The 26,313-nt window shown below is 39.8% G+C and overlaps 1 protein-coding gene across 5 annotated transcripts in view; it reads left to right on the top strand.

The window, feature by feature from the left end:
* The first annotated feature begins 6,972 nt into the window (after positions 1-6,972).
* The window catches only part of CNOT2 (CCR4-NOT transcription complex subunit 2), a 98,765-nt gene continuing 79,424 nt past the window's right edge, over positions 6,973-26,313 (top strand). For 2 of the 5 annotated variants that reach the window (XM_067313402.1, XM_067313374.1), the window contains exon 1: positions 7,013-7,077. The gene's annotated coding sequence lies outside the window, so the exon portion shown is untranslated. Of the gene's footprint in view, positions 7,078-26,313 lie in introns of all 5 variants that reach the window. The other 3 variants (XM_067313420.1, XM_067313413.1, XM_067313382.1) reach the window with 3 other exon arrangements.

Raw genomic sequence — 26,313 nt, 5'->3', positions numbered from 1 at the left:
TACTGCAAGAGTTTTTGTCTTACTGTGAATGTGCCACGGTATGATTTCAAAAAGAGAGCAAGAGCAGAGAGAGAGAGAGAAAAAGAAAGAATGAGAGCAAGACAGACAAAGGCAGAAAGACAGGAAGGAAGGAAGGAAGCAAGCAAGCAAGCAAGCAAGAAGAAATCTTACTTAGCTTATTTTTGACACTGCCACTTTTCTCACCTGCCAACCCAAGCAAGAAGCAGAACTAGAAGAGGAGTAGGGCAGAAATAGGAATTACAGCCTGTGGCAGAGGTGATGGGAACATGGCAGGCCACTGCATTTAATATTCAGCTCCTTTTTGCTGAATTTAACTTCTGACTGAAGAAGCACCTTGGTCAGTTGGTCTCCCCATGCAGACTGGCTCTATTGCTCTTCAATTTGGGTAACTCCCAAATTAAGAATATTGAAAATCATGAGCAGAATAGAAGTGGAAAGAGGTGGAAGAGGTTCAAATGTTAGAGTATGCAATATTTAGAGCTGATCATAAGCATCATGAAACTTCATATATGTCTTGGCTGCATGGTAAAATAAAAGTCCGAGTTTTGGGGCATGGTCCTGAACAGGACAGGAGTTGGGAACCATTGGTGGTTTCCAAGGCTTTTGGGGGAGTTTTGTAATACAACAGGATCCTGTTGGCTCCCACCAACCTGAGTGAGACCCTGGACAGTTCTGGAGGCTCCTGAACTAGTACGTACTTTTAGTTATATCTCTGGTAGGATAATGTAGTGAAGGCAAAGAAGAGCTAGAAAGTAGTTGCTGTTGTTCAGTTATAGAGTCTTGACAGTCTATGATAGGCAGGATTTGTTGTTGAGCTAAGAACGATTAGTCTCAACCCTTCATTGGTAATGGGTTACTGGAGGCTCCCAGGCGCTCTGGGGTTTGGCTTTATGCAGGCCAGAATGGAAAGTAATTCAATTCAGTATGACACAGACACAGATCAGTTTTGATGCAATAAGTTCCCTGTCACTGGTCAAGCAATATGTCTCCTCTTGAATTGACTAAGGAGGTAAACAGCTGCTTTGGACTTACAATCTGGGTTTCAGCCTTCATTTGGATAAGCAGGCAGATACAGCAAGGTTGGAAAGTAGCCAAAACACCGGGCCAGGGTCTTTGCTTTTTCTGCCTGCATTTACAGTAAATGAGTCTCAGTTGAACTGATGATAAGATGATGATTGCTTTTGGGAAATCTGGTAGCTCAAGTCCTCCCAAAACCTCATCAGATTCATTCCAGTCTGGATCCTCAGCCTTGTGACAGAAATTGTCCTCATATCTGGCAGCTGGCCTTTGGTATTATCGCAAAACAAATGTCTCCAACTCTGTGCCTATGTTCTGAGTCATCCAGTATGATGATCAAGGTCCAGCAAAGTATTAGAAGTAGTTTAACAGCTGACTTTCCTCTTTGAAGGAGCACGCAGCCCAGACAAGTACTGCCTCAGTCAGCAAGTGGTCCCAGGGTCCGTCCACATGTGAAACCACCGCAGACTGCAGGGCCGGCATGAGGCACAGGGAGCCAACAGTGCCGCCGATGCGCTCAGGCAGCCTCCTCCGGGCATCATTAAACTCCTGCAAAGCGTCATGAATTGCCCTAGCCTGGCTCGCACAGACGGATGTGCTCTTTTGGGTCTGCGGCACAGCATTTTGTGGCTGCCTGCTGGCAACTTGCTTGAGCAGGGTTTGGGCCAGGCTGCCAGCACTCTGCCCAGTGGGGTATTGACACAGGAGTCCTCTGGCTTCTGGTGGGATGGCAGACTGTGGCGATGCACATTACAGCAAGGTAGAAGAGTGGCATGACACAGGAGGAAAAATCAAGCTAAAAGTTAGGTGGATGGGCTCCAAGCACAAAGCACAGAGAGGCAGAAATGAAGCACTTGCTCGTCAACAAGTATAGCCATGAGTGGCACGGGCCGTATATACAGAGCCTGCTTGTTTCAGGTCCTTATATATTATGGGACTTTATACCCGGAGAGCTAGAAAGCTGGCAAAGTTGGCCCCATGGAGCTGTTTGAATTTGATCAGCCTCTGAGTTACCTGCTGCTGGTTTACAGGGACACATCACTTGGCAGCAAGGCACAGCCAACTTTTCTGCATAACTTTATCCTACTAAGTTGAATGTAAGCTGCTAAGATGCAGGCACATACACATTCACTTCTGACAGTCCTGCTGTGGAGGTGGTAACCTCTGGCAAAGGGATGAAGAAAACAGTTGGGTATCATAACATCATCATCTGCTGCAGCTAGATTTGCCAGCGTTCATTTGTTGTGCATGACCACACCACTTCTAAAGGGGAGAGCACCTTTTTGGATATCGGCCTGAGCGTCAAACCTGAGAAAGTGTCAAAAAGCAAGAACCAGAATTCAGCACCTCCCAGCTCTCAAAGCCCTGTTCCCTTGCCTAGTTGAAACCTGTCTTTTGTGAAACTCCTTAATTCAGGCAGATTTCTGAGTTCTCCTTTTACCTCAGGTATTGTGAATATTTTCCCCAGGCTTCTGGTTATATATTTATTGATCATTTCTTACAAAACCATTGTTATAGATCTTACTTCCCCCTTAAAATTAATGTTAGATTATGACAGTCTTAAACACATAAGCTTAGGGTTTTTTTATCAATAGCGACTACACCTTAACGGAGAGATTGTCATATGCAGCGCATGTTCATATTAGGAACGAATTGATCAGAGGAAAAAGTTATGCCAGGAAAGTAATACATCGTCTGTCTTTTAATATGACTTAATAGTTTCCAAAGAGAAACAGAGCTTCTGACCAGGCAGCTCTACAACGACCACCACTGACTGCAATCTTGAGAAATGAAATACTAAGGGTTCCCCTGTCACTGCCCCTGTAATTCTAGTCTCTCCAGGGACTTGGGAATGTCAGGTGCCTGGGAATGTCAGTCAGCACCTTCTCTGGCATGGGCTTGTGTTTCCCTAATACTTTCTCTCCTTTGGAAAACATTTCTGTCTGTAGCATTATCCTTCTTTTTGTCTTAACAATTACTTCAAACTGCTGCCATATCTAATTCTTGATTTATCCCTAATTTATTCACACTCTTTGGCTGACCTCTTAGTTGTTACACAGCAGGTGTGAAACATCTTATATTTGGAAAATCTTACATTTTATCTTCTGGTTTAGGTCATATTATTTTACAGAATTGGCAGATTTCTTTATAATCTTGGTATTTTTTCCTGATGCTCTGATATAATTAACACTAAATCAGACACTGAAGGGACTATGGCGAATGCTGAGATAGGATTTCCTAATAGTAAAAATATATCTGAGACTGAATTAGACACCCCCCCTCCTGCTCCCAATATTCCCTCCTGGAAACTACAAATCCAGCAGATGAGAGGCCATCTGTGTGGATACCTTGTGTTGCATTTTAACACTAAAACACTAATGGAGCTGCACTTCTAGGGCTTCCCTTGCCAGAAGCTATCCCTGGAAATCCCCTGTAGGAGTGAAAGGATAGATGAGGACAGTGCCATGGAAACAGCTGAGCCTTTCCTTACCTTCCCTAAATAAACTAGAAATTGCAGACTAACTTGCAAAAGTCAAGCTAACTAAGCAAATCCTCCCAAATCAAAGTATTTAGCACTCCATTTCAGTGGAATAAATAAGAAGTATGAGACCCTACAGTTAGAAAATGAGTGGCCTTACTGTTTGTACTCTTGAAAAAACATTTTAATATCTTAAATATCTTTGTGTGAGATCTTGAATAAGAGACCTGGCATAACATACACTTTGACTTATCTTTATCCTGTGTTTTAGAAATATTTAAAATCAAATAGGCTATATTTATGAAAAAGTATATGTTCTTCTACGGCAAAGATTAGTGCCTAACAGTTGACAGAAACCTCTGCCTTTTTTGGAGGCGATATTTTACTGTTTTGGTTAATCAAATGCATCTTGCAACTGAGGGGCAGTATCTTCTGGCTCCACCTGAGTTTCTTCCAATGCACTTAAAACTCAATTTGTGAAAGAGAAATACGGCCTATTTCACCACCATTGAAAAGCTGCTAATCCTTGCTCTAGGCAATTGCAGTATTTGTTTTTCTTAAGGTATGTTGGGGCAATCTGCAGGTTGAAGAAGGAAAGACCCTTGCTGGACTCCAATGCACTTCTTTGTTCTATTTAAAATGAATTACAAGACTGGCTGTCCATCATGTTCTGCCTCCACTCATGGTCTAGGATGGCAGTCTTACTATCACTAATTTAATTTTACCTTTTGGCAAGGTAGACAGAACTCCCTAGCTGCGCCTTGTGAATACTCTGGGCAATTCGTCTTCCTCCCACTTCTGTGACTGCATACTCCACATCTCTCAGTGCCACTTTGAATGGAGCCAGAGAGCATATAAAGGCTTTCTGGAGCAGGGGCTAAGAAAAACTGCACAGAATTGCCAGTGAACTCGCAGAGCCATGATAATAAAGCATTTGGGAATTCTGAGCACATCCCTCCCTTTTGTTGCCATCTTCCCAAGTTTCTTCAGTGGGTATCAGCAGAAGCAATAGTCAGTTGGAAATACGAATGGCTAGATGAGTGTCATGACTGCTTCAAACCACGCATATTAAGGCCCTGATCTTTCATGTAGAAAACTGTGCTTTTGACTTTAACAGAACCCCATTAATACTTGACTGATGGGCCTGCACATGCAATCAGCTGCAAGACAGGTTTTCTGCAGCTGCTGCCATCATATATTGTTCCTTCATCTGTGCTGCTGTATACGGACGTTCGCAACAGATATTCTTATACTGATGAAAAATTGATGCGTATCAGCCAAGTTTGCAAAATAAGCCAAGAAAAAAAAGTGTGACCTTTAATTAAATGGGATTAAAAATAAAAAATGCATATCTGTTTATAGACAAAGATTTACACAAGGAGGTCAAACTGAATATGCAAGGTTCAGGTTCAAAATGGATTAGGAGTGTCCACACATGATTAGTAGCCATTTAATTAAATGAGCTCAGAACACCTCTTCAATTATGCAGGTACAACTGAGCAAAACAGGCCTCACTATTGTAGAAAAATGTATTCGGCCAATAGTAAAAGTAGCAAATGTATGAATGCATCACATTCATTTCAACTCAGTCTATTTATCAACCTCAGAGATTATTTTGAGCCATTAAAATGCTAACAACTTTCACTTTCTTTAAGAAAACAAATGAGGAAGTCAAATAAACACCTAGCAGTCACAATGACAATGTTCCACAACTAACCACACAATTTTAGGGAGAAAGGCAGGTTAGATTTTTTTAATTAACAGAATTTAAATCACAATTTACACGTTGTGATTGGTACGTAGGCTATCGTATTAGGCTTACCAAGCTAAGACAATGAAAACCTATTTTTTTGCGCTCCCTGGCTCTGTTGAGCTATACAGCCTTCTTCTTGTATAAATGTTAACTGATTTGCATGTAAACTGTAATTTTGTAATAGATACAGAGAACAGTCCACATAGATGCAATGAAAACATCTGCTGTTTGGTTCACTTGCATCATATTGTATTGGATATCGTAAGTCTTAAATGACTTCTCTCTGGGGAAATATAACAAAATTTAGCTTTTGAAAAAGAAACTCAGTTGAAGTGTAAAATGAAAGATAACAGAGTAAAACTTTTATAAAGGGATGTACAATGGTCAGCAAGACAGTAAGAAAAACTTACTTAGTAACAGTAAGATTCATTATTGTTTTCAGTTTAAGAGCACAGCCTTTATGTCTGTAATGTGTTATAAAGAATACTTGATTCTTTTGACTGAACAACAAAAATAGTCCAGAATCTTACAGATATTCTACTTAAAACAGGATGTCACTTCTGGGCTTTTATAATGGTTGGATTATAGCAAATGCATGAGTATTTGAGATACAAAGGAAAGGTTCCACTATAAGGATAATAAAACACAATATTTTCCTGGGTGAAGTGTATGGATATTTATTTCAATGACATGACACCCCATAACCGTGCTCAGCAAAAAGGTGGTGGCATTAGAAACTAGTTTCCTAGCTTGCAGAATGTGCTCTTTCAGCTTCAAAACTTGCTTATGCTGACAGAGGTATTACCATAGATATTAGCATTTCTGTAAAATATTAGTGTTGTGTAACCTACCGAACAAATGTATTTTTTAAGTTCTATTTGGAGACATTCAAACATGCTGGAGATATTAATTATGAAGATACCTGACCGATGAAAAAAACGCGCCTGCGAAGCTATTGAAAAAAAACCCTATTGCTGATAAAGTATTGTATGTTCATTTTTTGAATTTTCAGACTTTATGATGATTTCACAATGAAATTAATGTGGAAGTTCCACTACTATTTTTTATTTGATGGGGCAGAGAAGTCAGTTCACAAGTAACATCGGCCTCGACCCCATAAAACGCTTGGGTATGGGCTTGGCTTTGGCACCATTCGTAGTCTCACTGAACTCAAGGGGATCATTCGTGTTAGGAGCGCATCCGCGTTTGCCGTATACTTGAGGCACTGGCACGCGGTAAATTTCAGGGCGGTAAATTAAAATAAATAAATAATAAATAAATAGCAGAGTCGTGTCATCTGGGTAACTTTCTTTCCATTTCAACGACTGGCAAAGCGCACGGCGAGGGGGAAAAGCCCCGACGTTGGCAGCGCTCGGCCTGGCGGGCAGCTCCCGGCCTAGGCTGCGGGGGCCTCGCGGGGCCGCGCCGGGGGGCCCGGCCGGGCGAGGGGCCGCCGCGCGCGTCCCGGCCCCCTCGCAAAATGGGGGCCGCCCCCGCCGGCCCAGCGCAGCGGGGCGCCGCGGCCTACCCGCCCGGCGCGGGCCCCCCGGCGGGGCCGCCTCTCCCCCGGGAGGCGGAGGGACGCGCCGCCGCCGCCCGCGCCGCGCCGCTGCCTCCTCCCCCGCGGGCCGCCCCGCGCCGCCTCTCCCCGCCCCTCGCGCTGGTTGCCAGGCCGGGCGGCGGCGGCGGCGGCGGGGTCACGGCGGCGGCGGCGGCGGCCGGGTCAGAGGGTAAAGGTTGCTCCCCCAGCATCCTCCGTGCTGGATACTCAGCCATCTTGGATCCGCGGGACAAGAAAATTCATGCGGTGAGTCCGGCCCGCTTCGGCCGCCCCCTCGCCCCCGCGCCGCCCGCCGCCGCCGCCCGGCCCGCCGCCGCCGCCGCCCACGGCGGGGCCCCGCGGCGGCGGCGCCCGCGCTGCGGCCCCCGCGCCCGGGGCCGCCGCGCCGGGTTTCCGTTTGCTTTTGTCTCCGAGGGGGAGCGGGGGGGACGCGCGGCGCCCGCCGCGGCAGCGCTGCCCGCCGCCCCGGCCCGCCGCCGCTCGGGGCCGCCGCGGCCGCGCCGCCCGGGCCCCGCGCACCGCCGGGCCCCGCGTCCGCCGCGTCCCGGGACGGCCGCCGGCCGCCGGCCGAGCCCCGCGGCCCGCGCCGGGCCTAGCCGCGGCCGCCGGCGCCCCGCCGAGCCCGCCCCGGCGCTGCGGTGCCCCGGCCGCGGCGCTGCGGCCGCCCACGGGCCGCGCCGCCGGGGCGCCGCTGCCGGGCGGCGCCGCTCGCCGGAGCGGCCTTGCGGCCTGCTCCGCCGGGGTCCCGAGGAAGCTCTGGGAGAGGAACGGGGGGAGGCAGGGATGCTTCTTCCTCGTTTGCTCTCGAAAAATGTGTTTTTTCGTGTGTTTTTTTTTTTTCTTTTTTTTTTTTTTGTGCGTGCGCTCTTTCCCCTCTCCTCCTGGCGGCGGCGAAGGTGCTGTGTAAACAGGCTCCGGTGTTCCCTCGGACGTGTTCGTGAAACAAACTTGGAGCAGGTCGCCGCGCTGTCCGGAGCGGGGCCGCTGAGGGGGCCGGGGCCGGGCCTGAGCCCGGCTTGTGCGAGCGACGGCGCGGGGGGAGAGCGGAGCGGAGCAGAGCAGTGCTAGGCGCAGTGTTTACACGGTCCTTTTGGATGTGTGTGTGTGCTTCTGACTGAAGCTCTGATTTGCTTACAAATATCACGAGTTGGGAATTTATGTTTTTTAATCGCGTTACAGGTAACTTTGTTTCCGGGGCTTTGTAAGTGTGACAAAATGACAGCCTGCTTGTGTTGGTTGTGGCTGAGCAGCTTCTGCTTTCTCACAAGGCTGTTTTATTGGGAAAATACTTGTTTCCAACTTTGCGCTATTTTATTCTCATGGAAAGATATAAACTTTTTGTATGTGATTCTTCTGCGTGTGTGTGTATATATGTGTGTGTGTTTGTGCACACGACTTGAGTGTGTGAAGGCAACACTTGTGTTGGCCTACGCAGCGGTAACATCTGGTGCTGGTGACTGGCTACTGGACTTAAATCCAGCTGTGGGGAGGCAGTTTAAGATGATCAAACCTGCTGTCACATCAGTTAGTAAAAATCTTTATATTTCTGGAAACTTGGGTATGTTTCAAACTCCTAAAGCATGTATAGACCTGCAAAAGCAAGATAATTATGTAGGTTTACATTGCAGAAATATCTTTGCTTGGACCTAGAAGAATTGTTATGTACATGTTAGTGTTCTTCAAGTTCTCTCATAATTGCATGTTAATAGAACACAGCTTGCAAGATCCAATTTTGTGATCTTAAAGACTATGTATGTGTCCAGTGCCTTTTTTATTTTTTTCCTGCCATTATTGTTCATGTTGAGAATTCAGCTGACATGATAAACTTGAAGGTGTCAACTGCTTCTGATCTTGGGAAGGGATTTGAATACCTCATATCATGAGCTGAGTGACTTGACTTGCAAGTGTATTTCCGTTTCGCTTTCAGGAGGCTGATGATAAAGCTAAGAGAGTATTAGTAGATAAACCTTGTCTACGCATCTCTTCTAGAAAGTTAATATTGCTGTCAAAGTAGCTGTTGTTATTGGAGCTACCCATTTGTGTGTCAATTCTAACAACTAATGAAAACAAAAGCCCTTGTCTAAGAACTAAAAAAAAAAAATCTTAGAATTTATTAAATTCAATTTGAATTTTCTTTGAGTCTAATTTTAGAGAATTGGTACTCAGTGGGAGAAATAGGACAGTTAACATGTCTAAGTTTGACACTAAAAGCTGGTTCAATAACTAGCTGTTTACACCTGAAAGTCTTGGTCTTTACCTCTGCCCCTTAATGAAAGTTGTGCATGCCTGTAATTGAATGGTAGCTCTGATAAAGTATTTGTGTTGTATTTGCCATATTTCTAAATGAATTTCTGTCAAGACAGAAATTAGGTTTGAAGTTAGAAACTTCATTGCACTTTTAGCCTCTGCTGTGTTTTTGTTTGTTTGTTTATTTATTTCTTGTATTGGTGCAAGGGCCTGTCTTTTCTGGAGTTGCCAGACTGTAACCTCATTATAGTTTAAAAACAACCTTGGATCATAGCTCTGTTTATTCAAAAATATCTCGCACCTCCTTGTTATTATTGATTCAAGAAGTGAATATAACTAAAAATACACCATAGTTTAGTTAAAATAGAGGTTTCTTGCACGTGACTTTGACTTGTTCTAGAAACTTTAGAGAAACGTTAAATAGCTTGTTTTGTTTTGTTATGAGGTAGTATAGAAAGTGCAACTCAGCTTCTGAGTGCAAAACTTTTAACTTTTTTTTTTCTTAGATTCTCTTTGCTCATAAAGCTATAACGTGCTTGAATACAGATCTTTAAAAGGCATTGTGAAGAATGTGTTCTTTTAAAAAAAATTGTTGACAAAATACTTGTCATATTTGTTGTGTGTATTTGTTGTCTGTATTTATATATGTTAGCTTAGAAAGGCTTTGTGCCAGTTTATATAGAAGTACAGTACCATATTCAATCAAAAAAACCCTTTAGATGGTTACTCTCTAAGTGATACTGGATAGTCTTTTTTTTGTTAATACAGTATGTACGGAAATTACAGTACTTGTTGACAAAACCCAAGAAATTCAAATTAGGGTAACTTTGCCTCATCTAGGCTTTTGAAGTATAAATAAATTTAAAAAAAAGTAAGTAAACTTTCTTCTGCACAACAGAGATCTGGTGATATTTTTACTTGACATTTTGCCTGATGTCTCAAACACACCATCCTGTCAGACAGTTTATTCAAAACAACTTGTTTTGGTTGCTGTTTCCTGAATAAGGTAACTTTTTTTTTTTAATGTGCCTTAACACATGCGTTCTGTTTGTTGTATTTGGTCTCGTGACCCAGGTTCCTGTAGATCTGTATAAGCGGCTGAAAGTTGGTGGGTAATCTCATTGATTTTTAAGAGCACCTACTCACATGTGGACAGTTAACTTCTTGTGTGAGAATTTTCAGGATGGAGGCTGTATGTTGATGACTAAGTATTTTTTTATTGAACTTTATTACAGCATTAAAAGAGTTGTATGAAATGAAATTATTGCACAGTAGGCTACTTAAAAGTGTCATTATGGAATTACTTTGTTTTTAGAGAAGATGTTTGCATATCGAACATAGTTGGTAAGAAATTTCTACCTAGGGTTTAAAATCTTCGTGGGTTTATTTGGCAAAAATAAAAAGATGCCATAAAATCTTCAGATTACTTTCAATTTATATTTTGTCTTTTATTTATAATCTGCCTAAAACTGGATATTTTTACTGGTACTGTGACAGTGCCTACCAGCTCATCTTCTGTGCAGTAGGCCCCAAAACAAGATGGAAATGATCCCTGTCCAAAGATGTTACTGAGCTCCTCACCCCCCAACATAGATTTGTCTTGAGGTAGAATTGGTTATCAGCAGCGTTACAGAAAAGCGTGGGTGTCTTTGTTTCTGTTTTTTGTCCCCCCCCAGCCTTGACTTGGCCTCCTCTCAGCCTGGCCACTCTTTTTACACTCCTAATATATTTAATTTCACAACATGCTTTAATTTCTAGCATGATTCCTTTCAGATTATACTGGTAGGTTAAAGCTTGATAATAATTGAGACTTTTCAGTTACTTCCTTTTTGTGTCAAGTTACAGTGCAAGAGTCATTGGTCAGAAATAATTCATTAATAAGTAAAGCATTGTTTCCTCCTGTTTTCCTTTTGGAGTTTTTTTTTTTTTTTAAGTTATCATCTTGTACCCTATGTTGCTTGTGATTCTTTTTGGTCACAGGGAATAGTTTATTAAACTTTTGAAGCATTTTCAAAGCTCTGCCTTCAAGTTTCTGTGTATTCAGAATCCATGATGGATGAATGTATTACGGCTGAGGTCAAGTTATTTGTAAAAAGGTGTGGTTTATTTAAAAGGAAAACTAGTATAAAACACTGCTATATTTGTGGAAGGTAAAATGGAAAATCTTACTTACATTACTCTTACTGAGCAGGCAGTAGTCCAGTGGATTGAATGTGAGCATAAGAGTCAGAGAATGTTTTCTGTCTTTCTGAGATTTCTACTGAAGTGATGTGTGACCCTGGATAAGTTGTTTAACCAATTTATAGCCCAGTTCTAATCTGTAATTTTGGGTTAATACTTTCCAATGCTTTACTTGTATGGTCCAAGTATTCTGCAGACCTAGATACTGGTAGTAGTTTAACATATATAATTAGAGAAAGCAATGCTTAAAAAAACAAAATGGTACCAAATTCAGTAGGTGGAGTTGTGTTTGTCCTTACATGTTTCTGTACCTCTGTAACATTTTCATTACAATATGAATATGTGTGTATTTGAAAACAATAGCAAGTGGTTTCCAGGCACCAAAAAGAAGCAGTGTGACTAACTACATTAAAACAACCAAAACTATTTCAAATTGTGAACAGTTAATGTTTAGATTTGTAGGCAACTTCTTAGCAAACCATTTTTTCTAAGACTGAGTAATACTGATAAAGATAATGTAACATCATCTTTTCTGTCTGTCTGAGGATTGTATGAAGACGCCTATCCTGGTACAAAATAAATAACCATTGCTTATATCAGTGGACTGTATACTTGTTGTACAGTCTGTATGAACAAGTCTTTTCTTCAGGCTTCAGTGGAACAGTATTTTTCTCCTTACACTTTATTAAAACCTTTCATTGTTTGGCATAGAGTGATTATTCTTTGTATCTCTTTTTAATGTTCTAATTGTGAAAACTCTTCTTGTAAAAGAAGTGTTGCCAAAAACTTAGAACAATGAAAAAAAGTGCCAATGTGCCAACCTTGCTTCTGTTGTCCCATTGCATAGAGGACTTGTTCAGGTATATGCTTGTTGTGTTTTGCCATTCTGTAATAATGCAATTTGTGATAAATTACTTGTTCCATATAAACTATATTAAAAAAAAAAAAAAAGTGTAAAGCAGGAAAGTAGTTGTGAAGCAAGTTATTTTACATAATGATTAAGTAGCCTAAAAGAGTGTTTAGGAGAAGCTCTCCTCCATTGAGAGAAGAGCTTTGTGGTATGGAGAAGTAGAGATTTGGAAGATTTAAAATATATAGATATTATATATAATCTCCTGATTTTATATAGATATATAATATTCAAGTTCCACACAGCACCAAAGTTTGGAAGACTAAAGAGATGACCAACAAATTAGAACTTTAACAATATCATATAATAAATACAGTGTCTACCTGTAAAACAAGCTTGGGTGTTTGCAGTAAAAGCTCGTTGTTATGAGTTATCTGATCAATTTGTTGCAGTGCCATTACTGTTCTTGATACTTTGCTGTATGTTGTACTTTTTCAACATGCCAAAAGCATCATCATAAAGTAGAAAGGTACCTTAAATTAAAATCTTAATTTGTTGATTCATGTATTGTGGATGCACATTTCTAGTAAATGTATTCTTCAAGATCAAATTGATTAAGATCAACATTATACACCAGAATAAGTCAGCATCTCTTTTTCTTTAATAGTGAAAGTTCAAGTAAATTAGGTTCCTGTGTTACCCTGATGCAGAGTTACTTTTTCTTAGAAAACTTTTGCACTTTCAGAAAGGTATGTTTTGCACAATAAATGCATTTTTCCCCCCCTCCAGTCTATGAAAGTTCAGTGTTTATATATATATTTTTATACACACATGCGCACGCGCGCACACACACACACACACACACACACAAACATATATATTGTGGGACATCTAGGATAAACCAGAAAGTATTCAGAATTTCTTGGAAGGATAAAACAGTTTTCAAAAGACTAGTACTCTTCTGAACTCTCCTCATCTCAGGTAAGTATTGTGACTACCCACAGTATGTGCTTGATGGCAAGTAGGATTTTCATAACAGTTTAATTAGGAATTTGCAAACTATTAATATTAGCCATGATCATAATCTTTCTTTTTTTCCCCCAAAGACACATAACTTCAGTTTAAATGACCTGTTTTTTAAAGCATCTGGCAGTCCTTTTAGGGTCCTAACAGTAGATTCAAATTTGGACCCTCCTTTCTTAAATACACTACTAAACTTAATCCATTTTTATAGCAACAGCTGAACAGGTCTTGAAAACTGGGATGCCCAAATGCAGGCCCAGTTGGCAAACACGAATGACTCACTAAGTGTAGTCATCTTTAACGGTGCCTTTATAACAGCGTATGTATATCCCAGCATACAGTGCTGCTGGACTTCTCTATGCTAGTGCATACCTGCATCTGTAGATTCTTGTTTTTTAAAACAAAAGCATTTTGTGAGATGTGTTTTAGATCTTAGTAGGCTAAGCATAGTCCGCAGGTCACACTGTTACTGTACTTAGCAGAGAGCCTGCAGAGGAGTAGCATAAGCTGCAAATAAAGAAACATAGTAGTAGTAGAGTCTGTTGATAGTAGAATGCCCTTAAAGGATTATTTCACATCTGTATCCTCAAGAAATAGGGAAGCAATATTGATAAATTCAGGTGGGATTGTTCTGAAGAGCAGTGTGATGCATGATCTTGAAGTTAGCTGTAACTTTTTTTTTTTAAGTAGGTAAAAATGAGAGAAACAGTGAAAATCAGAGATGGTGAAGGAAAAGCAAAGTTTATTCTCTAAAACTGCCTATTTGGTTCATTCTACAGTATCTAGTACTGTGTAAAAAAGCAGACTTTTAGGAAGTTTTGATTCAGTTTTTCCTCAGGAAATCAGATTTACGACATTTTTTGGTTTCTGTCCCCTGCCTCTGTCTGTGTGTGTGTGTGTGTGTGTGTGTGTGTGTGTGTGTGTTTGTTTTTTAACTCACTCGAACATTTAAAACAAATCTGAAAGAGGAATTAAATCTCAAATTGTAATCCTTTAAGCATTATAAAATTGTGACTGGGTAGAGGAGATGAATCCAAATTGGCGTGCCCTCTTGGAAAAAAGATAGTCGGAACTGATCTAGTACGTATTCCATAGGACGGCAGCTGGTCGGGCAGCCCGTCGGCACATGCAGACTTCCAGACTGTCTGCACTACTACTTTCTTTTGCCTGGAGCAGGGAAGAGAGACAGTGCACGTCATGAAGAGACGTGGAAAAGAGGGAAGTTGAGGGTTATCATGGTATTGGGGAGCTATTAAGCAACAAAAGAGCAGATCTGTAGAAAACAAGTTCTTATTAGTTCTCCTGCTCATGGAAAATGATGTGTGGGTGCATTAATATTAGTGCTGTGTTTTTGATGAACCCCGACTAACATTCTTTCCTTAGTCTCAAATGGCTCAGTGTTTTTTAGGATGGACGGGAGAGAACCCTAATCTTAATCTAATCTAAAGTTCTGCTTCAGCTGAGCAGTTATTCTGCGTGCACATTGATGTTACTGTCCATATCTCTGCAACAGATTCCAGTGCAGTACTTAATTTTGTAATGTGTTTCTAAAAATAGGTATATAGTCTTATGTAACACTTCTTGTATTGTTAGCACCTAGAGGCTTCATCCCCACTGTTATGAAGCAGCGTACAAATGCATCCTACATAATTTTTGATTGTAGGTTTTTTCATCTATGAAATGTTTTCTCTGTCAGTATGGACAAATAGTAACTTTACTTGTGTTTTAGGAATGTGGAGTATCTTCTTTACACAGGTTAGTCACTCCTCTCCTATGCAAAATATTTACTATATTATTTTGGCATATCTAAGAGAACCAACAGTTTGAAAATACTGTACAGCACATTAGACATTTGTTTCCATAATTTAAAGAAGTACAAAGGATTCCTACTTACAGGTATGTGTGCTTCATATGTAGTGCTTTCTCAGAGACCTCTCACATAATCGGGCTCTGCGCTGTAATCATAATAGTTCTGAAAGTCTGTGTATGTTGTAGATGTGAAAAGGAAATATTAATCTTATTAATGTCACTTCGATGACAAACTTGAGAAATGCTCAAAATAAACCTAGGGTGTTTTTTTCAGTATTTTAAATGACACTTGTGATCAAATTACACTATAGTCTTAGCTGTTTTATGCCTCTTGCTGTAGTCTTACCAATGCTTTGCTCTTTTTAATGCAACTTTTCTCATGCTTTTTGCACTACTTCCCTGTTTTGAAATAATGAATTGAATTCAGGCTGTAAATAACTTATTGTTAAATTAAATGATAGAATACATTATGTCTTGCTGATCATAGGACACCTGTACAGAACAAACTTCAAATATGTAAATAATTTAAGGGATAGAAATTGGACGTATGATGAATTATAGCTTTAATAGAGTGTAATGTGGTTTCCATTTTTCATTTCTTCTTGAAAAAGGTGTTTGTTTATGCAAAGAGAGCAGCTGAGAGTTCAGAGGTACAGGGTCAAAAGTCATGAGCCTAAAAATCGGAGGTCATAACATAGAAAGTCATACCTATTGTTTCTTTCTATTACTGTTCTTACAAAAATTAGGATGTTAGTAAACAACACTATAGAAGTTTAAGTGCTTCATCCTGAGTATTCCATTTTTTTAGTTTGGTTTTAAGGTCCTTCTTTTTCCATGAGGGATCCTGTAGTTCAGTGAAGAGTGAATTTGGGGGATTTTGAAGTCTGAAGAAATATACACTTATAAAACTAAATATACAGGTAGTCTCCTCAGTAGCGACTGCTTTTGAGAATAAATGAGAATTTGTAGATGCTCGTAATGAATGCTTTATCTGAGCGATTTAAATGGTTTGGTTTCCTTGCAGTCTCTAGCTCGGTGATCCAGAATTTTGGGGCCAGGGAGGTGCTGTCAGCCCTCAGCCTAACTTGTGAACCACAGATGTCATCACAAAAAACTGTTAAACTTGTAAAGCTTAGTATTTATTGTGATTCTGTGAACACCAGTGGCCCACACTTCAGTTTGAGGATTGCTCTTCGCAAAGTATGGGTGAACACTTTCCTTCCTGAGGCCAAAAAGCATTTGCTAATATTATGGGAGGAAAGCATATATTTAGGCTGTTTCTGCATGGATAGCTTCTGTTTCTAGATTGGACCAGGATTGGGGACATGGACGTTCAGTGGGAGCATGGACAAAGACAGCATGTGACAGCCTGCTTTAAGGAACATCATCCTGTGCTTTCTCCCATTGGCAGGGGACCTTAAGAAACCCTCTTGATCTAGGTCATAGGCTGGGGGGAGGGGGGAAAACACAAAAGACTGCACCTTCCTTTCTAGCGGCCTGCAGATACCATCCCCTTACCCTAGTGAGGGGGAGACAGTCTTTTCCTCCTGTTCTTGGGAAGCCACCTGTACGGGGAAGGAGCAGGCTGTCCAACACTTCATTATTACTTAGCTTTGCCTTGTTAGTAGCAGAGTTTTGAGGTTTTGCCAGTGCTGTGTCTCAGTTTGGGGCTCTCCGAAGAGCCTTGGGATATAGCTGGCTCTGGGGGACAGGAGGGACACGCTGTGGTCTGCTGGGCACTAAGGGACTTCCCGGGGCTGTGTTCCCCTCTGCGCAGAAATGCTGAGGACTGTGAGGGGCAGCCCGGTGCCGCGGGCCGGCGCTGCAGGCAGGCACCGCTGGGAGGAGAGGCAAGTGGCAGGAGGGCAAGGGCAGGGGGAGGCACTGGGAGAGGAAGAGCTTGTGCAGGCCAAGCAAAGTTAGTTCTGTGCCCAGCGTGTCAGCCCTGACCTAGGCTCTGAGTTCATACTGCTTTTGTGTAGCAAAAATGAAATGTTTTTATGGTAAATATGTTCTTCTGTTTTGTTGGTGTTTCCTCTTTTTAGAGAGTAGTAATCCAGGGAGGCGAACACAGCAACAGCAACTCACTTGCATGTTTCAGCCTTTATGTGCCTCATCCTCTTCTAAGAGTGTATCCCAAAGCTTCCTCACCACGACTCTCCATGGTGCCCCTGTCCCCTGGTGAGAGAAGAGTGTTAGTGTAAAGGAGGCCTTGGTGGTGGTTGGCATTTTATTGCTAGGTCTTCTTGACCTGACTTGAGCAGGGCTGTGTAAGGAATCTATTGGCATCATTAGATTCAGGGGAGGGAAGTCTTGTGAATAGAATTTCCCATTTATTTTTGTACAAATAGGCAGTACATACTACTTCTTTAAAAACTTAATTGTCCTGTTAATTTAATTTTGTGAACTTAAGGTGGTTATCTTGCACTCCTCATATAACTTTTAATTTATCAAAAATCCTAGATTTTATGGAAGATGGTGTACCCTCCCCTCCCCATCAAGTAAAACTATGAAATTTAATGTCAGGTTTCTTAGATTTCTGCCTTTTCGAATTGCAATTTATGAAATTGATGGGTAGTTTTTCATTGAATAATGCATGGTCAGAATGAGCTCACATCCCTCTAGTGTTGCCCTTGCTATGGTTCTGTATAAAACTGTGTGGGTATGTTTTGATCCTTATGGAGTATGAATGTTTTGGTTGTGAACATGTTTCCTATGAAAACTCTTAGTCACTAATAATTGTAGTGACACTTTAAAATATCTGTTACTGTTTTTACTGGAAAAGAAACAGTGTATAAAAATGTAAGAGAGTGACAGATTTCACTTAGAAGGTGAGCTTCTTATATTTATATGCATTACAAGAGTTTAAAGTAATTCACTTGTCAATGTTAAATGCTAATGCTAAAACAGAAAAACATGTGAATGGTGGTCTTGCCTAGTGAGTTGCCCTCATGCTATATGGTGCAAACCCAAGAAATTGTATCTAGTTTTGACTTAACAAAACAATATTCCCTTTAGTGTTGTTTCTTCCCTCTGAATGTAGCTACTACTATTCTCCCTTGATGTTTTCTTCTTTATTTTTGTTTTTTTTTTTTTCTGATTTGGGTGGTTTGGGGGGGGGGTTGTTTTTGAAGAGCCACTTGGTATTATTCCGTCTTAAGTGACAATCCACGTGTATTGGGGTGCCTGTGCTATCTTGGAACAAGATTGAAAGCTGCTATTAAAATGGGTTCCAAAGCAAGTTCTTGTCATACACTAGAAACCTCACCAATTCCTCACAGTGAGATTTATGTCACATTAACAGTCTGGCTTCTGTGGCCACAATAAAATTTTCAGAATAAAATTTACACAGATCAGAATTACAAATTGCTAAATTACTAATATAAATATGTCCCTTGAGTAAAAACAGGACTTATAATGATACCTTGAAATTATACATATGTTATGAGGCGCTAATTTAAATTTTGGGCTGATGTCAAATATCTGAGGTGGTAGTGGTAAAAATCTTGCAACACTATTGAGGTAGTCATATCCCTTATTGTAATATTCATTTTTGTAATATTTCCATTACTTTTTTTGGAAAATCAAATATGATTTGAAATGCTAGCCATTAGAAGTTTGTCTGTCACTTAGTGCAGCAAGCTTTGAATTGTGCTAGCGTATAAACCTACAGAAGAGGAGCTGTGTTTCGTCAAGTGTGATGAAGGCACTCCAAGTGTTAGTATATGCACGTGATGCTGGGAGCTTAATTTTGATCTAAAGACAGTGTTTTAGATAAATGCAGAGCATTTTAACTAGCCTTTTTTATCTCCCAAGTTCTCAGAATACCTCCTTATCCTACCTTCAGTATTCTCCTGATTTTTTTCTACTGTACATTTCTCATTCTTTTTCATCTCTGGTTTTCAATCTGCCTCTTCATTTCCATTGTCCCTAACCAGAAACCAGCAATTTAAGATTGAAAAGCAGTTTTGGAATAGCTCTTTATTCTTCCTGATGCTTAGTCTTTGTATTGCCATGCCATAAGCTTGTCTCATTTTATTTTCAGGTCATAAACTGAGAGGGATGTAGGTCAATGTTTATATGAGCATTTAAACTTTTGTTGCATTTAAAAACAGACAAAAACCCCAGCTACTCAGTATGTAAAACCCTGCTTAATGAATGTTAAAATTGCAGACTTGAAGGTCTCTGAATTCAAGGAATACTGGAATGAAGTTTTTTTCCCCTCTTAAATCGGGTTCTTACTGCGTGTCATTATTATATGGTTGGGGTGTGTTGTGTGTGTGTGTGGTGTTTTTTGTGTGTGAAGTCCTGTTTTTTTTCCCAAAGGACTCCAGCCTCATTTGGTGAACAAAGTGCATGGTACTAACTAACTGGCTAGATACTAAAGTTTTTCTTTGTTAATGTCATTGTTCAGTTCATGCTATCCAATATTGTAAGTGAATACTGGATTAATGTTTTCTTCTCAGTTTCTTCAGTATAGTTTCATAAAAATGCTTTATAATACTTTTTTTTTTTTTAAAAAAAAGTATGTTTTTACATTTCCTCACTCAGGTACAGTCCTGTGTTACAAATAGGGAAACTGATGTATCAGCTGACTGTGGGTACTTAATACTTTTGTAACAGAAATAACCATTCACAATTGCACATTAAATGAAGGTTAATGTTTCTTCAAAGACAGACTCTTGAAATATTTCAAGCTGAAGGCACTCATGAAAATCTTTATTTGCCCAACATCCGCAGAAGTATTTAAAAACAAACCAAAAAAAACCCTCCAGAACTTAAGAGGCAGGGATAAAATCAGTTTATCTAGGTGGCATTTAAACATCTTAGCCAAACACGTTATTTTCTTTCTATAATCCACTTCCTCATGAATTGCATACCTTTACATATCTGTAGCTGTAAGATCCTTCAGTGGGATCCTACAGCTAAGTCACTTCGGTACTTATTGTGCATATTCCCAGCACTCAATTTAAATAGTACAGAGTGAGGCAAATACCCTTAGAGAGAGAAAGCATACCCCAATTGCTACCTACGTTAACATGTTATGTATACATGTTGCATTGGCAATCCTTTTCCATAGTTTTGAAGTTTGCCAATTTCTGAAGCTTGAGTCCTGCAAGGGTAACTTAAAAAAAAAAAAAAAAAAAAAAGTTAAAATTCAAATGTTAAAATGTTGCTCATTTGAGCAACAAATTCTAAATCTACTGATCTCCATATGGGTAAGGTTTGGCCTCTTAAGATTCACAGTAAGGATGTCTACTGTCAGAGCTGCTGGACTAGCTTTCACCCTAGAAAATTGTTCTGTGAACCATACTCCAAAAGAAGATAAAGGCGTGCGTGACAGTGGTCCTGAGTTGACTGGCTGTATGGCAAAGGAATGTGGGAATCCTAACTAGCAGCTGCGACTCCAGGTTCTGAAGTTGCACGTGTCATAGTAGCTAGATCATATGGGCTCTGTTTCTGCCCCGCTCTCCTTCCCCCTCCCCCCCCAAAAAAACAGACGAACAAAAGAAAATGAAACAAAACTGTTTTCCCCACAGCACCTTACACACCTGTTTTTTTTTTGTTTGTTTGCTGCTGCTTCTTTGTGTTTTTTTTTTTCTGTTCCTGTTCTGAACTCCTGACTCCTCTCTGACTTACTCCTCCTCTTGTGTCCTAGCTATCTCCTGATGGCACCCAACTGATGTTTAAGAAAATTAGTCTTCCTCAGTCCTAGGATGAAGTGTCCTTAGCTAGTATCCTGTGGCTAGACTTAAATCTATGCTATTGCATAAAGCTCTGATATAAGGAGATGGAATGTGCCTTGTAGATCCGACAGAAAAATTTGTGAAATTCTGCACAGTTCTCTGTGTAATTGTGTGAAGTGCTGGTATTGCAGAGCCTTATAGCTGAGGCAGGCTTGAGCAGGTCTTCATTGTCATGACACACGGTGCACCTCTAAGACCAGAAAATGAGCTGCATTGTACAGTATTCAAGCACTAGAGCTTCCCAACAGACTAGATTTTCGAATATTTTCAGCTGGGGGGGATATTTCCCTATTAAAACACTCAGAAGTGATTGAACTGTCTTAGCTGGCTTTAAAAATGAACAAATCCCATCAGTTCAACTTGAAAGGTGGTTAAAGGAAGTATTTGGACATAAAAGGCTTGTGCTTTCAATAGTTTGGTGAGGTGAGTTAATATGGGATCTTACCAGCAATAATTAAGGTTACCCAGCACAGTATTACTGCCTTTAACGGTATAAGTTGCTCTTAAAAGTAAAAACAAATGTGTATGTTTTCATAGCCTCTTCTTCCAGAGCGATGTATTTGAAGGCAACCTTAAACAATGCCCAAAATGATGTGCAATTCATATGCACACAAGTTACTGTGCAGTTGTCTGTCTACAGCAGATTTTTCTTAAGTTTCATATTCAATTTCTAGAAAATAGTCCATGAGTATTGGATAAACCTCACATTACAGGATTATTTTCAGAATTCCTAACTTCAAAACTTGATATGGTTTTCAAAATTGAGTTATTTGCCCATGGTTTCTTTTAAAAATGGCACTGTAGTTAATCATTTAGAAAAAACTATTTCTGTTTTCTCTATATTTTTTGATTTTGAAAGGAAGCTTCACTTGAGGAGGGAATCTATTTTAGGATAGATTTTTGGCCTGTAAAACTGTTGGGACATTACCGACATGAAAGTGGATTTGAAAGGGTGATAGCTGCAACCTAATAATTATGGAATGGCTACTGTTGCTACATTTAAAACAAAACACTATCTTGTTCTTTATAGGTGCTTTTTCTGTTAGTCTTGTCAGTGAAGATATTTTAGTTGTAAGTGCCTAGGAGAGTTATGTAACAGGAAAAAGGGGTGATGCAATCAGAAGGGAAAGTGTATATTAGAATAGGAGTGAATGTTCTCAAGTGAAATGAAAGTTTTAATTTTATTTGATATGTTCCACCTACATTAAAACTATCATGAAAATAGTAAAGATGTATACTCAGATAACATATACCTCTCTTTCTCCTCCTCTTTCTATTTTACAAGTGAGGTAGTTAGTATCCAGACTTGGTCATAAATCTTCTGGTGTCAATTTAAGATCCAGATGTATCCCACATTATCTTCCTCCACTTAATTTCAGTATTTGCGGTGGAATTCCTCTCTTCTAACTGTAGCTGCCTAAAAGGCTAGTAGTCTAAAAATCCAATGAAAGAAAGGGAAGAACTTTAGGTATATACTTGAGAACACATGCAGATACCAGAAATGAGTGTTTGCCTTCTGAATGAATAAGCATAACTGAACAGAGTATGTATGTTACTCTAATATATGTAACAGATTATACTGTCAGTGTAAGAAGTGCTGTACCCTTTTCCTCATTTCTAAATTGTGAAACGAAGTACTTAAGATAGTTTTGTGGTTGTACTGTGATATTTATGCGTACAAGCATCTATGCAGCAATGTGTAGTCACTAAAAATGCTATGGAATTACGCTTTTTCTGAGCACTGCTTCTCTGTGACTGTAGCAGTAGTGTTTATTGAGATCACAAATTAGAATGTGGTTAGCATATTTTCCTGTAATGGACCAGTACTGGATTCTTACTTTCCTCTTTTCAGTCTCTCAGGCCTGTGGTGTGGTGGTTGCCCTTTTCAGTAAAGGGAATTATGTTTTATTTACTGGCTGTTCCTACTTCAGGCACAGTGCTCTTGGGATCTTTCCTCTCGCACCTTCTTTGTCATGGAAAACTAGTCTGAAATTTATAAAATTTGGCTGAAAAATGTAATATGTGTAATAACATTTGATGTGTAATTCTTAATGATGTATACTGTTTATGCATAATTCTGTTAGTTTTGCAGATGTTCAGCATGTGCTTCCCCCCCTCCCTTTAGATGCATATGTTAATTTTTGCCAATTTTGCCTCTAAATACATTAAAGTTATAGTTTTGTGCTTATTTTTAGGGAACCAGAATGGTATAAATTGAACTAGGTGTAAAATATGTAGAATAAAAGGTTTGTGAGCCGTGTAATCTTTGTTCAGTAAATTACTCTGTATACCCTAATTTTGCAGTTATCCTTACACTTGTGCGAAAGCCCTTACTGGGCAAATACCCTAATCTGGTTAAGCTAGACTAAGGCCCTGACCTTACTTCTAAAAACTTCCTTAAAATATGAGGTAAAATCCCTGTTACCAATTTCAGTGTCTTAACAAAGTTCTAAATTAGGCTATATACATTGCCTCTCAGTTTTTTCAGTTTTTCTTTTTCTGTTGAAATTTTGTTTATGTGAAGTCCTGTGCAATATACCTGAGTCACCAAGTTTTAATAATGTTGGCTTTCTCAAAAAAGAAAAGCAAATTTATTTTTACAATGTATTAGCTATCAGACTTTACAACTGTAGAAGCGTGATTGATACTGATGGACTTACAAAATTTTACTATGAAAACGTTAAGAGTTCTATTTCAATAAGAAATGTAATGATAGAAGTCTGATTTTTCTGAAATCAGATAGATAGGGAAGTGGTTAAGGGAGCCTCCATTAAGGCAGCAAAAACGTATTACTGCCGTATACATCATAAAACTGACACGTTAATCATGATGCAATTCAAAGGAGTAAACTACTGAAACAGTTCATTGCATTTATGCTTTTATCTTGGGATGTTTGGTCATAATGCAGGAACGCTACTCTGAGAGAAAAGTATGAGTAGGCTAACTATTTAATTGGTAACTTTTTCTTAAAGCATTTTTTACACTGGAGCTGTGCTAAATGACATTAAATGGTAACTATGCCAGTTAAAAAAGATGATAATCTTTCTTGCTTTAGTTAAAGTTTTAACTTACGTTTGATGTGGTTTTGAAGATTATTGAAGGGCCATTTCTTTTTTAAAAGCTAAATTTCTTTTGTTAAGCATAATCCTCACTAGATTTAATTTCAGTGCTAAAACTTACAGTTTCTCAGTACTGGAGATAATAGATTTAATAGTGAAGATAATTTCCCCCTCCTCCCCCCTTCCCCCTCCCCCCATTATAGGGCAGTCTAAAGACTTCTAGAGTATTCCCATTTTTTTAATCTGGCAGTGAGAGGTATATGTTTATTCTTGACTTGCAAACATGAGTCATGTTAGACACTCTCCAAAATTGATATGATGACGTCAGGTATATATTGCAAAATCGGGCAATCATTTTGCATGTAGATTTGTTATGAAGGGCAACGTAACCCAAGACTGTGGCTGTACTGAAGTACTCTTACTACATTTTGCATTCTTGCAGAATTCGGTGTTTAGTCCTAAAGTGAACTTCTCCTTTATATATCCTTGCTATGGAGAAAGCAAAATTTAGGATTCTGAGTTGAAAATAGCCCAAAAGAACCCCCCAAAAGACAAACAGTGCCACTTCCATCTAACCAAGTTAATAGTACAAGTTTTGGTCCTTCTGAGAAATACTGAATTGTACCGCAGCAGTCTAGAGCAATGCAGAGAAATGCCTGTGCTGTCACTGGCTATCGCAGAGCACACAGACTCATCCTGATCTCAAAATCAGAAAGGTAAGTAAAGGGGATACTGAAATAAAAGGATTATATTGATTTAAACATATTTTAATATGTTTCCAAACAGCAGAATGACAGTACTGTCTTTATTTGCTCCAAAATGTGTATTTGCTAAGCAAACACTTTGCTTTATTGGGGTGCTTAGAACTACTTGAGAGACTTGCTAAGTAATGTCATTGTCAGCCCTTGATCTGACATTACATCTAGCTTTTCTTAGTTAGCTCAAAGGAACTTCCTTTAGGGTTGTCATGGAAAGTAGATGTTCAGACCCAGAGAGTCTCCTGCTCCCTCTGAGTTGAGAGGGAGAGACGATTCTAGATTTGCCATTTGGTAGGTGAGGTGTCCTAGAAAGGATGACTCCGTGTTTAAATGTTAAATGCCATATAAGAGACTGCAGCAGGGTGTCCCCTGAAATGCATTCTGAGAGTATACAAAGAGAAAGTCATTAAACCATTCTTCGTTTACACAATTTCACTGATTTCTCATAGCTGGCCTTATAGCTCCCTATTCCAAGAACATAAAGAAATAAGCTGTGTCTTAGAATTATGTTTCCCTTTCTGAACTTCCTGAAAATGCCTCTGCTATCATTCATAGCCTGTGAAAGGTATTTTGTATAGGAAATTGTGAAGAACATTCGATGGAGAGATTTTTAAAAACCATGGGAATGGAAAAAGTGATGAAGGTCTTGCCCAATACAGACTCTTCAGGAAAGTGACTTGTTCTTTGATTCGAAGCAAGAGACAGAAACAATTTACGCAAGGTGCTAATTTCCCCTAGAAAGATGTTAGATAGGGAAGAATGACCTAAACCTACTCTACTCTACCTCTGTGGTGTCGGTCTTCCCAATGAAATGTCAACCCACAAAGCAATAGCTTTGATGCAGTCATGTTTGAACAGACTATTTACGATCATCACCATAAAACACTTTGCTCTTTCTTTTTTTCCTTCATTCACAAAAGCTCCCAGGCAAACAGTTGTCTGCCAGGACAGGTATGTGTGTGACAGGGAAATGAAACTAAAGAGATCCTGCCAGTCTCTAAGCTATGCTGCAAAGTTACTATGAGAACCAGTGGAGAAGTTAATGGGCAGAGCTTGCTCTGATAAATCTGGAAAGTTGTTTTTTCACTGTTCATTGCTAGACAGGCTTGCAAGCATTGCTTTAGGCTCTAACAATTATCTCTGATTTCCAGCAAGGCAGCTCAATCAAAGAGAGCTGCTACTTCAGGGAAAGACGGAAAGAAGTTTCTAAAGAGGTCTTTCAGGTGGTTTACTGGGCTCTTCTCCAGCTTAAACCTCATATGGGAAGCTATTGCTATTGTTGGTCCTTCTCAGTAAATTAGATTTTGGAGATCATAGATCCAATATTCTATAGATAGAACAAGATACCCTGTATCACAAACTAATTTAAAGATATCATTGAGATAAAATTTTGTGCCTCTGTTTTTGAGGTGAATAATGTGATGCTTCACTAAGTATCCATTTGAAATTGTCTGGGTGAAGGTGAAGTCCAAGTTTTTTTTTTTTGTGTAGGATGTCTTTTTCTGTATCTCTGTCTGTTGAACGTATTCTTTTGCACAGTGTTTCCAGAAGAATTTTTACATTTCTGATATGCTTTGATGCCTACTTAAAAGTGGCTGTCATGACAGTAAGCAAATGGGTAGAAAGACCCTGTTGTTTTCCATGTCAGTGTTGCTTTTTATAGTTTTCTATTTAAAAAAAAAAAGTCACTTGATGAGCTAGTAACCCAGCGTAGGAACAGCATATTGTGATAGGTCTGCAAAATGAATTATAGTGAAAGAAACTTTATGGGGGGGGGAGCTTTTGATTCTGTCCTCTCACATTGCTTT

Source organism: Apteryx mantelli, chromosome 1 (genome assembly GCF_036417845.1).
Source record: "Apteryx mantelli isolate bAptMan1 chromosome 1, bAptMan1.hap1, whole genome shotgun sequence".
Lineage (NCBI taxonomy): Eukaryota > Metazoa > Chordata > Aves > Apterygiformes > Apterygidae > Apteryx > Apteryx mantelli.
Note: the sequence above shows the minus strand (reverse complement) of the source record. Positions and strands in the feature narration are given on the sequence as shown.